Below are 15,274 nucleotides of genomic sequence, written 5' to 3'. Positions count from 1 at the left end.
GTTAAAAATCAGGTTAAGATCAGTAAAAAGACGAGTTAAAAGACTAAAAATGGGTGACAACCGAGAGCAAGTGCTGAAACAGTGAAACACGGTCTCTCTCTGAGCACAGAATGGGCAGGCGTCGGACACAGCAGGGTTAAGAACAGTAATAAAAGAATTGACAGCAATAATGGTGTGTAACACCCTCCACTGCAGATTGCCAGCTCTCTTATTGAGGGGGGCTTGTACAGGCTTCTCCAGGCGGGCGCAGTGTCTTCCCCCAGCCCCAGCCTGTAAAGTAATTTTAGGAATCACAAAGAAACAGTTGAAAGTGCTAAATAAGTATTTTGATGCACCATATTAATTTAGGAAATTTACATGTTGTTTTTCATCAGCTTCTGTATCTGATGGCTCCACATCACTGGCTGGATTGACAGCAACGACACTCTAAAAAAAGAAGTGTTAAGTTTGAGCATTCAGGACTTGTTTTGAAGATCCTGAATATCACTGGTCCACAATTTATCTGTGAAACTATGGGTTAATCTCCATATACAAAATACTTTTCACACACACTTTAAATTTACAACTAAATTTACATGTTGATGTCTTTCGTCAGCTTCTGTATTTGATGGCTCAATATAACTGGTTGCATTAACAGCAACGGCACACTACAAGAAAATAACATTATATTTAAACATTCAGGACTGGTTTAGCATCACCTCGAATATCCCTAGCCCTTGAGGTCGATTGTTATTGTGGTCTTCAAGACCAGTGCTTCTCAACCTTAGTCCTGGAGGAGGCCCACTGTCTGCTGATTTTCATTACAACAACATTGTAGGTTATATCAGTGACTGTGGTCCTAAAGTACCCCTATGCCTGCTGTTTTTTTTCCAGTTGAGCTCTTAATTACCTAATTGGCTTAACTGAAGCCATTTAACCCTTTTCCCAGGTCTTTGGTTGTTGATGAGTTACAAAGAGCTGGATTGTGGCCCGCCATGACTGGAAGTGAAGAACACTCACTCTAGGCCTTTAACTTAATGTTCATATGTAGGGGCCTATCCATCTGATTTGTTTTTGCACATTTATTAACAGAAAAATTGATGGTATGTGAAATCATCTGAGCTGAAAAACATAATGTTCCACCAATAATAAAATAAATGTATTAATTAAAATTATAGAGATAATAGAATGTTCACAGATTATTAGTTCAGAAAATAAAATATTTTTTTATATCTTAAATAGAATTAACACTCAAATCAGTTGTAGGGTAAACAAGGTCTATTTTTTGGATTGATTTTATAATTATACATGTATGGCTGCATGAAGCTTACCTGAGAATCTGATATTTTAGTAACTTTGTTGCTTCTTGTTGGGTAGTCCACGTTTGCCGCCGTTCTTTTTCTGTAAATGTAAATCAAAAGGCAATAATTACATACTGTAATTAAAATACAAAAAGTATAAACATTGTATTATTATTTTTGTATCCTGTTTCTCCATCTCGATGCTGTTCTTTTTGGAATTGCATATCTAGGTTTACTTAAATACTGTTTATAAGATTGTAAACTCATCATCCAAATTTCTTCATTTGCCAAACTTTATGTAGTGCGCTTGCAGTTTCAGAAGAAGAAAAAAAACTGTAACAGATGGGATATGTAGTACTTTATACTCGAGTGGTCTATGCGATTACACCCTGTTGGTGTTATTAAGAACGCCAAGTACCAGAATGCAGAGCGGGACTGTTTTTTGTGCCGTGACTTGTCGGGGGAAAAACGGACGAGAAGGTGAAGGTAGTATGGCGGTGATGCACGCGTTGGTGAAGTGGGAAAGCGGGGTCGACAAAGACTCTTACAGCGTGATTCCCACTGCTTGCTTTCGCAATTTTGATTTATTCAGCATTGCTGATGATGACGAAGAGACGACTCGAAACTTCAGAGCAGAGTGGAGAGACACGAACAAACCTCCAAAAGGTGGATGGCCTGTCCATGAAGCGCAGATCATTATGACTGGTAACAATGTTTATTTAAAAAAAAAAAACATTAAAGTCTTTACATGCTATTTGATATATACAATCACAGTATATTTGAAATGAATGTTTAAGTTATTAATGTGTTGTACGTCTAACATACTCTTATAACATGGTAGGTGGTGGTGAGGGCGCTAAAAACTCGTCATACTTGACTGGCATTTGTAAGAACGATTTATTGTGTGTTGTGCTTTACAATAAAATCCCCCAAATCACAAAATAAATTAAACCAGATATAATTTAACTTCAGTTTTGATTCAGTGTTGGCTGTTCATCTTAATTTGTATGGTCAAAGCACAGTATTTTTATGACAAATAAATATAATCCCCAAATATCTGTGGACATAATGCAGGGTTTTATTTATTTTATTTTTATTTTAGGAAAAGAAGGCGAACTAAGAAGAAAACTTAATGACCTAACAAAAATGCCCTCTCCTAAAATGAAGAGAGTACCTAAACCAAACAAAAAACTTCAAATTTCAGATGATAGTGACCTTGATGAACCACAGTTACCGGTGAGATAATTACTGCAAATATTAAATAAATGTATTGCAGGATTGTTTTTTTTTAATCATATTCATATATATATATATATTTTCATTTTAAACTCTTTTCCTCTCTGAATACAGCACAAAATAAGAAAGAAAACCGATGGAGCTTCAAGAATTAGATCCCGTCATATTCTACAGACATTTAAAGAGTCCAGTGAAGTTGAGCTACAGCAAAACGTTAAGCAGCTCGAAAAGGAAAACACAAGACTTAAAAATGAAAACCAATGTCTTCGAAACCGTATGGTTGATGGTAAGTTTTTTTATTTATAGCAAATAATTCCTTACCTTGATAAATGTTATTCTTCAGTAATTTAGATTCCAGAGTAATGTATTATAGTTGATCATACTGAAGTAATCTAGAACCACAATACAGACTCTTAATGTGCACTGTCTAATAGTTTAATAATACTGATTATTAAATAAAGTTTTTCAACATAACTTCATAATCCTACATTAATGACTATATGCATTACATTAGACCTGGAAATTCTTGTATTTTATCTTTTTTATTTTTTTCGTAGCTAATGTTAATGACCCACAAAAAGGTCAGTTTGCCAATAACATAGAGCAAGTCTCTCAAGTATAATTGCAGGCATTGATGGTTTTGTTTTCACTTTGCATTAAATATATTACTAGAAATGATTATCATTTAATACTAAGGTTTTTTTCTCCAGAGATTCCAGACCTTTTGGACAATCTGAAAAAAATTGTAACAAAAGCCACATTTATCAGCAATAAAGACAAAAGTGTGTCACCATCAAGTGGTTCTGACAGCCCCACAGCAAATTGTTCTGAATCTGACAAAGAATCACCAAAACAGGTATAACACTCTTGGTCTACAATATTACAAAGACAAGGTAAAAATATATATATTGAAAACAAATATTGGTTGTAAACAATCTAATGATGCTACATTATCAGTTATATTCATAGTTATAGTTGATAATAAGAATGTAATTGAATTATGGGTGTCACAGATTCACTGACTTTATTATGTCTGTAAATTAATAAACTTAGAATTGAGACATACTGTGGTCTTTAATAACACATTTCTGTAACAAAATCACAGCCTTACTGATAATGTATTCCACTTAACATAATATAAGAATAGTTTGGGGATAAACTTGTTTTTTATTTACCATTGTCTTTTAGGTGGAAATATTCCCAGGCACTGGAGTTTACATTGACAAACTGTCCTGGATCCTTGCAGAGAGGTGCAGCACGAATACGTCATATGCAAGAACCCTGACGGTTGCTGTCTTTGACTTTCCAACATTACTAAAGAGCAATCTTCGTGGTGGTGGCAGCAAGAGAGATCCAACTTCGGAGACATTAAGATCCTCATTGATGTTATTGAGGATCATATACAGCTGCCTTCGGAAGGACACGACGTGTTTCAGTTGCGGGGCTTTGCAGCCCAGCGGGACCCTCTTAATGCCGGACATCAGCTACCCGAGCCGGTGCGGATGAACGGAGGGACGTTAGACAGCGTTACCTTCCGGGCAGGAGCAGCGAGCGGCAACACCGGGGTGAAAGTGTCGTCTAACACTGTGCCATTAGCCACTAGCTGATTGAGCAGATCAGTGGTTTTTAAGAAGATAACAATGGCAGCAGACTTGATATTTTCACACCCTGCTACCTCCCCAACCGCTAACACACACTGCTCTAGGGGGCAGAACTGCACCGGAGCGATCTTGACTCCATGGCGTCGGGTCAGTTTTTCAAAAGACGCATTCAGGGGGTCCGACCCCCCGACCCGGGAAGAACTACCGGTACTCCCCCCTCCCCTCCCCTGTTCCCCCACAATAAGAAAAGCACTGAAAACAGAAGACAAAATAAACAAACTGAAAAAAGTAAAGCAACAAAAAAACGCAGCCAAAGGACAGAGCTCTCAGCAGCACTCCCGCTCACTGCAGACCCCTCCCACACACTCCCAGCTGAGAGAGAGAGAGAGAGAGAGAGAGAGAGAGAGAGTTAGTGTCTGTCTGTCTCTCTCTCTCTCTCTCTGTAGATGCATCATAGGGAACATATGTAACAATCTCTCTTTTTGTTTACCAAAAATGAGAGTGAACGTATTTCAAGTGGGTGTTGCCTTGGTTGGAAACGTTTTAAGATTATTTATGAAGTGTAAAGTGGATTTGTCTCAGTTCTCCGTAGTTTTCAATGTATGTGCCATTCAGTAGCGTTCATGTTACAGATGTGCCCTATGCAGTGGTAGGGTCAATAAAATGTCAGTAAAACTTTATTTTAGCAATTATGGAGGGGAAGAACTGCAAATAGCGGGTCCCCACTAATTATCTAACTTACCAACAACGTTTAAAATTAGGTCTTGCGAAGCTGCCAAATAATGCTGTATAATCGTATGTGTCTTCATACACCGGCTGCTATAGTCTGATAGCTTTGATTATATATATATATATTTTCTCGTGAACCACAAATGCTATTTGCTTGATTTTTACAGAGTATGTTATAAATACCATTGTTATGAAGCCTGACAAATTGTATGCTGTAATTATGAATATTTTCAAATCATTTGTTTGTTTTTCCTAACATGTTACAAATGTTCCCTATGTGAAAGATGCATTATATCTTAATAACGTCTAAACAATTAAAGATATACAGATTATTATTTTCGGTAAAGTTATAACACATTGCTATTAACTATGTGTGTCAGTAAAAGTTTAAAAAATCCTAATAATTTTTTATTGATCCTGCAAAATAGGTGTTTAGGGAACATTTGTAACATTAGGGTTACGATTTGCCATAGACGCGGAATGAGTTTGATTGTGATGTTAAATGGGGTTTAAAGACGCAGTCGCCTCGGTGCTGATTACTATTGCTGTGTTTCTCCACTTCTACTCCATGCTTGGGAACGCCCACATCCAGTGACGTCAAAACCGGTGGAAAAGCGGGCCGGTTCAAAAAAGATCAGCTGGATCCCAGGCCGAGCAGCAGCTCCGGCTCCAGCACCGGCACCATGTCGCTGGAAAAGCGCTAAGTGAGCTCACAGTGAGCTCAGTGTAATGTCTGCTCTGGTGAGCTCACAGTGTGACCTAGTCGTTAGTTCACGTCTTCACTGGGTAGTCCATGACAACTTAATTGACTCAATTCTTGGGCTTAATTGGTCAAAATGACCATTGGTTGAAGGTACTCAGGGACTGATGTGTAGAGAGACTTATTAAACCTGCAGGATTGTGGTTTTCCCAGAACAGAATTAACCAGTGTAGCGTTATGTTGGGTGTATTCTGATAAGAGCATTTTAGCTCTGAGCTGAAGCACTGATCTAAAGAAGACCTCTCCCCCCCAAATTTATCAGATTTCCTTAACTCATCAGCATGTGAACTGGTTTACATCAAAGTGACAGTCTTGGGAGGATGGCACCAAGAATGGGCCAAATAGCTTGGAATCCCTGCTGTGAGATGTCTGGGGAAGGGGGCCTGTAGGAAATAAAAACTCTTTGAAATGGACGAGAGCCGAAATCCCGACACAGAGCTACGAACCCGTGCCAACCGGCATTTCCAAAAGATGGCATGGATTGACATCAGTCATACATCAAGCCCCCCTCCAATAGGACACTGGGGGCTGAAGCCGAAATCCAATCTCACAAACTAAAGAACCAATCACCTATTGATCTGACAGGCGTATAAAGGGTAACGCACGGCATCTCTCTCTCTCTCTCACCTAAACCAGTAACTCGCTGCCACAGCTCAACTTGTATCTCTGTTGCCAGAACCGGAACCAGAAACCAACTAAGTCTTTACCAGCAACAGAAGGGTTAAACTGGGAGAAGGAGATTGAGCCGTACGAAGAATTCTTTTAAAGGACTTTATTAAATAAAGAACTTTACAGACTGCGCTGCCCGCCTGTGCCCAGCCATCCAGCTGGACAATTGACTAAGTCGACTGAATACGAAAGTCATTTAAATAGCTATTTGAGTCTTAAGAAACTTGACCCTTGGAACGAACAGGGCCCTGCTTTCCTCAAAGACTTTGTCTTCAAGTAACTACGGTGGAACCCTGCTTACAAAGAAGATTTTGTGCACAACCTTGGAGCCTTCAAACCAGTGGAAAATCTGTTTGGAAAAGACTCTACATTCGCGAAACCCCAACTTCCAGGTGCATCGACTGAGTGGAAGTTCTTGGACAAAGCCGAACCGGACTGCCTTTGTTCCAAACCACACGGACCTCGTGCCGTGTGCTGTTATCTGAGCCCGAAGCCAGAGAGGCCTCTCTGCGACGAAGTTCACATAAGTTTAACAGTTTGGAGTTTGTGATTCATGACATTTGAGAAATCAATTAGAAATGTTAATCTGTGATTCATAACTCTAGAATGTGTAATATCATTTAGTTTTCTTAAATATAAATGTGTGTTGCATTCAACTGTTTTGTTGATAATTTTAGAAATAAAATCTGTCAACGCCGAGAAATATCTTCTCATTCCTGTTTAACTGTTTAGTCTGAAATTGACACAAGTTAATAGACACCAGATTATAGGTGGCCCTGCCTATCCTTAATCATTGAATAATAATCAGTTAAGGGAAATTGTGGTAACAAGTAATGATAGGATCTTTCTCTCCACCTAAACGTTAATGAGACTGATATATATATAACGAGAAGTTACCTGACATAAATACTAACCTGCATAGTTATTGAATGTCTGACTAACAATACTAATGAGAGACTCACCTTCGTCTTACTAACCGGTATTGTAGTCAATGTGTTTATAACCTTTTTTGTTTAATGATTTGTGTGTTATCATATGCGATCCCATGGTCTTTGATTTGGTCACGGAAGTGATTTGTCTTTGATTTGTTGATCTAGAGTTGAATTTTAATTAGTTTTTCCCTTTTGTATAATTAGTGTAGTGCTACATTTAGTCTTTGTTTTTGAATAAATTTGACAATTTATATCTTTGGAATTGGTGTCTGCGTCCAATTATTACAGAAATTGAGTTCTACAAGATTCCAGGATTCGTGATAAGGTGATACTATAAATTCACTTCTTTAATTGAATTTTATAAGTGTACCTTACGCTACACCTTTGACCACCACGTCTTCCTCCTCCCACTGCTTGACCTCTATTGTGACCTGGATCACCTGCCGGCTCCATGTTATCGCTGTGTTGTTGAGGTGGATAGCACTCATTTCACTCGATACTCGTACCACAATGTGAAATCAATCATCAATAACCAGTTGGCAGTATTGGAAAAGCAATTACAAGGGCCTGCATACATACAGTAATGTCAAATCTGATGTGGAAGAACAATTCCTTTATCCCTCTGTTCTCCACCAGGGTTGTGCTGTTCGCCTCGATTGGCAAGTTTGCAGTGTGAGGAGTGGATCCATGTCGTCGTTCCTAGGCACTTCACAGCTGTGTGGGTGGTCAGGAGCACCTGGTAGGGCCCTGTCCACCTGGGCTGTTGGGAGGACTTTCTCTTGTGTGCTTTGATATACACAGTCACCTTGCTGGAAGGGGTGGTAAACCTGCTGGGATGGTTCAGTCTGGGCGGCTTTCATCTGTGAATGGACAGCTTCGAAAGCACGTGTTAGTCCCATACAAAAAGACAACAGAGCATCATCCATCAAGTGGATGTCCATTTCCCTTACAGACAATGGAGGAGTGATGGAGAGTCTCATAAGTCATCCCATAATAATCTCACACAGAGAAAGACCTGTTTTTCTCAATTTGCTGACGATTTCATTGTCATTAGGACTATAGGAAGGGGATCTGGACGTTTGAGTCCTGTTTGTTTGCATATATTAGACAGCTTATTCTTTAATATCCCATTTTGTTTCTCCACTGCTCCAGCTGACTGAGCCTGATGGGGCAGTGAAAATGTTGTTTACCTCGCAGGGCTTTGCATAGTTCCTGCACTATTGTCCCAGTGAAGTGAGTGTTCCTATCACTGGAAATTTCCCTGGAATGCGAAATCTACATATAACATCCCTTAACTGTATTTTTGCTACTTTTACTACTTCAGCCTTCCTACGGGATAGGCTTCAACCCATTTAGAACACCTATATATTATTACAAGTATATATTCATATCCACAACATTTAAGCTTTTGAACACAATCTATTTGCATATTGCAGGATTATGAGCTTGACAAATGTGGCAAGTTCTACAATATTGCTAAGCTGTTACTATAAAACCTGGGGCAAACCAATTTAAAAGACTGATGCACACATCCCCCCTTTGCCCGTGTGGCCAACACCATGCGCCACATGGGCAAACCAGGGAAAGAGTGCCTGTGAGGCAACCAATGCATTAGCAAATGTTTGAGCTCTCTTATGGAAGGTGCAGTGGCCAGTTGCAATTTCCTGGAGCTTTTACAGTGCATCTCAAATTAAATTTCATCCAGCCCCAGGTCATAAAAGTCAAACCCTAGTTACGACATACATAACACATACATTTTGTTGCTTCAAAGAGAATACAAAAGTCAGCAAAACATTATTTTTTACAAATTCAGTTTGTAAACTGTATTGTACATATATTTGTTGCTTTTTGATTTATAAACATTATACATTGTACAAATCTTAAGTGAAGGGAATGGACTGATTCTGACTTCATGGCTGTCATTCTATTCATTTGAATAATGTGACATCTCCACTAATAGTACATTATAAATTAAACTATCAATAGAAGAATATGTGCTACTGCGGACGTCATCTGAGCAGTTTCACAATATATTGTAGATTCCTATAATCTGGAAAACCTTTAATTATAGTATTTTAACTTATTTCTCCACTGAGTCAAGCATCACTTCAGCGTAGTGGACCTCAGCATTGGTCTGTTCAAGTTGCTGTGAGGCTGTCTTTAAAGCCGCGCCCTCGGCCTACTGTGTCTCAACAAGAACACCAGCATCTTCTCCATATGGGTCAGACATCGGTTCCTTCAGGACACGATTCATAATATGCATATCTGCCATGTGGAATAAATCAGTCTGAAGACACAATGTGTGGTTCACACAACATCAGAGATCGTCCTTATAAAAGGCATCTCTATCACATTAGTTGACATTCGCACAATCTATAAGGTTTCTAGTAAAGGGACAATTCAAAATAATAATAATCTTGATTCCAATTTATCTCATTTATCAAATTATTTCAGTACAGCACTCAGCTGTCGTCAGCAGCATCATATCTCCTGTGTTTATTGAATCAGCTTTACTTCCTAGTGTAGATACTCTTTTTGTGTGGAGTTGTCAAAGTTTCAAAACAATGTGCTTATCTTTGTCCTTTTATCTAACTTAAATACCTGAGAACATTACAATAATTATTACAGCAGCTCCTTCAACACCATAGTTAATAGTAGTTGGGTAAATGATGGCAGTTATTAATCTTTGTTTCTCAATTCATTTTTTACCAATAAACCATAATTTGAAATTATTTCCATACTCCTATTATTCCTATTTTCATTATTATTAGTTTTATGCGGTTGTCATCTAGTATGTGATGTATTCGTCTGTATCAACATCAATATTATTATCATTATTAATACAAGCAGTGTAAATTACCATTCATTACACTCTTGCTCTGTTTGTAATAAGTTATGAACCCTTACACGTACTTACAGTCTCTGCCTTGTCTCTGACTTCTCTCTCTCTCTCTCTCTCTCTCTCTCTCTCTCTCTCTCTCATCTCAGGCTGCTTGTCTGCTCAGGCGAACAGGGGGAGCAGAGGAGCACATACGGCCCTTGCCCCCTGCCCCCCTCTTCCTAATTGATAGGGTATTTCTGTTTGTGAAAGGACTATTTCCAAACAGTTTTATAACTTGCCATGACTATGTTTCATTAAATTAGTTATGTTACACCTTTAGTTATACCTGTAGTAACTTCATTATTTTCCCTCATATTCCAGTCAATCACCATCAGAGTCTCTCGTGGCAGTACATTTGTCTCACACAGAACAAACTCTCCTTTCTCAACCGCTTTCAATTTTGGATAACATCGCACTGCATCCCAACAGCTGTTCTTTCTCCTATTCCTAATTTCTTACAAGAAAATGCAAGTTATATTTGATCGATTTGTATTATTACTATTTATATACATTTCACTACATTATTGTAGTTAATGAATGTATTTAATCTTTGGAAAATAAGCCTTTTCATTGATCTCAATAATGATGTCCAGGTACTTCAGGAAAGCACATTTTCAAAAAATGTGTCCAGTCAATGATTTCCCCAACTAAGAACCTGCGTGGGCACTAAGACTGTCCTCCTGCGCGGCTCATGTCTTTATTGTGTCACTTCCTCCTATTGAAGTCCAATCTACACCAGTACAGGTTCAGAAGAACTGTTCCCGAATCCAGATTGAACTGATCAATAGTTAATTTCTTACCTACACATTGTATTTAGGGATCTATTTCTAGGGATTTAAAAACTCTTCATTGTGGAACTCATAGCTTCCAAATGAGCACATCGTTAATTTCCTGGAGTATCTGGTTATCTATTTATCAATATGTAAGAAACCTTCACCGAATGTTTGTGGTTGCCTCGGATTCCTATTTCTAAATTTGGCTCTAATTCCATTTCTAACATGTTACTTTTAACTTCTGTATTCGTAAGACCTATTTAAATAACTTAATTTTGTATTATTATTTCTGTTTGCAATAGCATTCTGTGTACAGTTAAATGCTGACTTTCTTGTAGGTCTGTTATTACAACATATTTAACTGGCGTTTTTTAGCTATCATTCTGTAACTATTTGTGACTTATGACTCTCTTAGTCATATTCTGGACTATACAGTACATGAAAAAGTCAAAATATGGACATTTACCTTGCGCAAACTGAAAACGTACAAACATACAAAGAGACACATATTAATTTATATCCATAGTAAATTCAGATACCATGGTTTTGGTTGGCATGTTATATTGACCTGCAGTGTCTCAAACTACCCTTATTTATTACTTATCTAGTAATTTTCCTTCAGTATCTTGAGGACTGTCATTTATACTGAAAAACATATATATATATATATTTAATTTGTCTTCGGGGCATTCAGATTGAATTATGCCTGTTGTCTTTTCTTTCTTTTCTCTAACAAATGTTTTAAGATAGCTAGCTTTGGTTTCTCATTTCTTAATGCTTTGTATTCCTATTTTGCAAAACCGTTTTTAGGTGCTCAAGTCTATCTGAATCAAAAGTCCCATCTTCTGGAAACCTTAATTTTCTGTCACCTATTGTCCAGTCAAACGCACCGCTTCACTCCATAGTTATCATACATGTACCTTACATGTGTACCTTTAAGTGGCGGGTCGCCCGTCTTACTAGAGCTGTTCCCACACAGTAACACGTTTTCCCATTTTCTATGTATCGTTTTGTACACAACAACCAAGGCGTGCAAGCCCGCAAAATAACAATAAACGACAGGGGAGAAAACATAGCAAAAAACAAGAAAACACAAATAATACTAAATCCTATATAGGAATAACAACAAACATGCTTTTCAATGTTTGCATTTATAGAACTTGTATATAACTTAATGACTTTTCTTCATTTACCATAAACACTATAAACTTCTATAAACTATAAACATGTTATTTTATATTATCACCGGCGTATCAGATATTGAACAATTAATTAGCGCTCCTTTTTTTTTTTTTTTCTAATAGTAGGTCAAACCCACTTAAGCCTGCGGGAACCCAGACAGGAAAACACAGTCCTGATCCTTCACAAACAAGAAGACACAGTCAAGTCTATGGTAACCCTAAGAAACCATGCTCCTCGGTTATTGGTGTCAATGGATCTCATTATCCTGAAACTTTCATGATCGAAACATGGAATACTGTTTGTCAGTTTCCATAAAACTATGCATTAAGAGTAATGCAACAGTCACTTATCATTTTGAGCAGCTGTATCAATTGATAGTTAGATCTTTGTAATGAAATGAATAGACAGTGATCTCAGATGTAATGTGTGAATTGCATTTTGAAATGGTAATACTTTGATGTTAAGTTGTGTCATTTTAGTTCAATGAACAAATGATCTGAGGTTGATGTGTATTGTATCCAAGCAATTGTAAAAAAGTGTTAGAGTTTTGAAAAATGTGCATTTTGATCATCGGGTGTGAGTTTAGTGTCTAGAGTTTTGAAAAATGACATCAAGGTTCTGAAATGAGTGCCAAAGTGATTGTAAAAAAGTGTAATATCAGGGGACAGTGGCTATTAGTGATCTGGCCTTCCGTGGCCTCTGTATTAATGTAACAGGTCACATTGTATGTGTACACTGATACTTGATAGTATAATATAGTACAAGTAAAAAACATACATAGGTATCATAGAAGTATTTTGCAGAAATGATTATGGATAGTTATCAAAATGGAGAGGAAATGCTAAATCCAGTCTCCCCAGGCTGAGCTTCTATTGCTGCACCTGCTAAGTGGCTGCTGGCCCCACTATATGGATAGAGCCACACCAAGTACAAGAGTCTCCCCATTGCTATTTATATCTCCCTATCCAGTCTTCTATAGGTGTCAGGGTGGGGTGCCTATTCCCCTGCATGCTTTGAAACCTATAGCACCTGGGACGCACACTTGGGATCCGGTTCCTCTGCCCCTCACATACACATGAGGAATACCAGGTGCTCAATACGTCATACTGTCTCTTTCATCTCATGTGTAAACTATGGACAAATACATGACTAAACGTGTTTAGTTGCTTTTCCCAGAATGCTTTGCGCTATGCAAATAACGGGGACTATGATTGGCTCCCTGACATTACCCACACTGCGACTGATGCTATCCATTTCACTACCCAACAAAGACCCATAATATGCGTGTGTCTGTCTGTCTGTCTGTCAAAGTATGTGTGTGTGTTTCTGTGTGTGTCTGTCTGTCTGTGTGTGAAAGTGTGTGTGTGTCTGTCTGTCTGTCTGTCATGTAACTTGCACATCTGTGAGGGCACCACTAATGCCGAAAGAGATGTACACATATTGTTTATTTTCCATATATATGTATGTATGTATGTATGCATGTCCAATTGCTTTGACAATACAAATGAATTGAATTGAGAGGGAGAGAGAGAGAGAGAGAGAGAGACAGACAGACAGACAGAGAGACACACATACACACACACACACACACAGAGAGCCAGCCAGCCAGCCAGCTCAGTGATGACATGACGAGCCTCTCTCAGCTTACTGCTATGACAGCACAGAGCACGTACATTCCGTTTAACTAATCGTTAAACAAAAAAGGTTATAATTACATTGACTACAATACCGGTTAGTAAGACGAAGGTGAGTCTCTCGTTAGTATTATTAGTCAGACATTAAATAACTACGCAGGTTAGTATTTATGTCAGGTAACTTCTCGTTATATATATATCAGTCTCATTTACGTTTAGGTGCCGAGAAAGATCCTATTTGTTACCACAATTTCCCTTAACTGATTATTATTCAATGATTAAGGATAGGCAGGGCCACCAATAATCTAATGTCTATTAACTTGTGTCAATTTCAGACTAAACAGTTAAACAGGAATGAGAAGATATTTCTCGGCGTTGACAGATTTTATTTCTAAAATTATCAACAAAACAGTTTAATGCAACACACATTTATATTTAAGAAAACTAAATGATATTACACATTCTAGAGTTATGAATCACAGATTAACATTTCTAATTGATTTCTCAAATGTCATGAATCACAAACTCCAAACTGTTAAACTTATCTGAACTTCGTCGCAGAGAGGCCTCTCTGGCTTCGGGCTCAGATAACAGCACACGGCACGAGGTCTGTGTGGTTTGGAACAAAGGCAGTCTGGTTCGGCTTTGTCCAAGAACTTCCACTCAGTCGATGCACCTGGAAGTTGGGGTTTCGGGAATGTAGAGTCTTTTCCAAACAGATTTTCCACTGGTTTGAATGCTCCAAGACTGTGCACAAAATCTTCTTTGTAAGCAGGGTTCCACCGTAGTTACTTGAAGACGAAGTCTTTGAGGAAAGCAGGGCCCTGTTTGTTCCAAGGGTCAAGTTTCTTAAGACTCAAATAGCTATTTAAGTGACTGACACTATCGTATTCAGTCGACTTAGTCAATTGTCCAGCTGTAAAACTCCACTGATCAGGTGGGTCTGTAAAGTTATTTATTTAATAAAGTCCTTTAAAAGAATTCTTCGTACGGCTCAATCTCCTTCTCCCAGTTTAACTCTTCTGTTGCCGGCAAAGACTTGGTTGGTTTCTGATTCCGGTTCTGGCAACAGAGCTACAGGTTGAGCTGTGGCAGCGAGTTTCTGGTTCAGGTGAGAGAAAGAGAGAGAGAAAGACTGTCCGCTGTTCCTTAAAGTCTGTCAGATCAGTAGGTGATTGGTCCCTGAGTTCTTGAGATTGGATTTCGGTTTCAGCCCCCAGTGTCCTATTGGAGGGGGGCTTGATTTATGACTGATGTCAATCCATGCCATCTTTTGGAAATGCCGGTTGGCCCGGGTTCGTAGCTCTATGTCGGGATTTCGGCTCTCATCCACTTCAAAGAGTTTTTATCACCTACAGGCCCCTTTCTCCAGACATCTCATAGCAGAATTCCAAACTATTTGGCCTCTTCTCGGTGCCATCCTCCCCAAAACTGTCACTTTGATGCAAACCAGTTCCAAGCTGATGAGCTAAGGAAATCTGATAACTTTGGGGGGGGAGAGGTCTTCTTTAGATCCGTGCTTCAGCTCAGAGCCCAAATGCTCTTATCCAAATACACCCAACATAACGCTACATATGTATGTATGTATGTATATATG

This window comes from Amia ocellicauda, unplaced genomic scaffold (genome assembly GCF_036373705.1).
Source record: "Amia ocellicauda isolate fAmiCal2 unplaced genomic scaffold, fAmiCal2.hap1 HAP1_SCAFFOLD_178, whole genome shotgun sequence".
Classification (NCBI taxonomy): domain Eukaryota; kingdom Metazoa; phylum Chordata; class Actinopteri; order Amiiformes; family Amiidae; genus Amia; species Amia ocellicauda.
Note: the sequence above shows the minus strand (reverse complement) of the source record.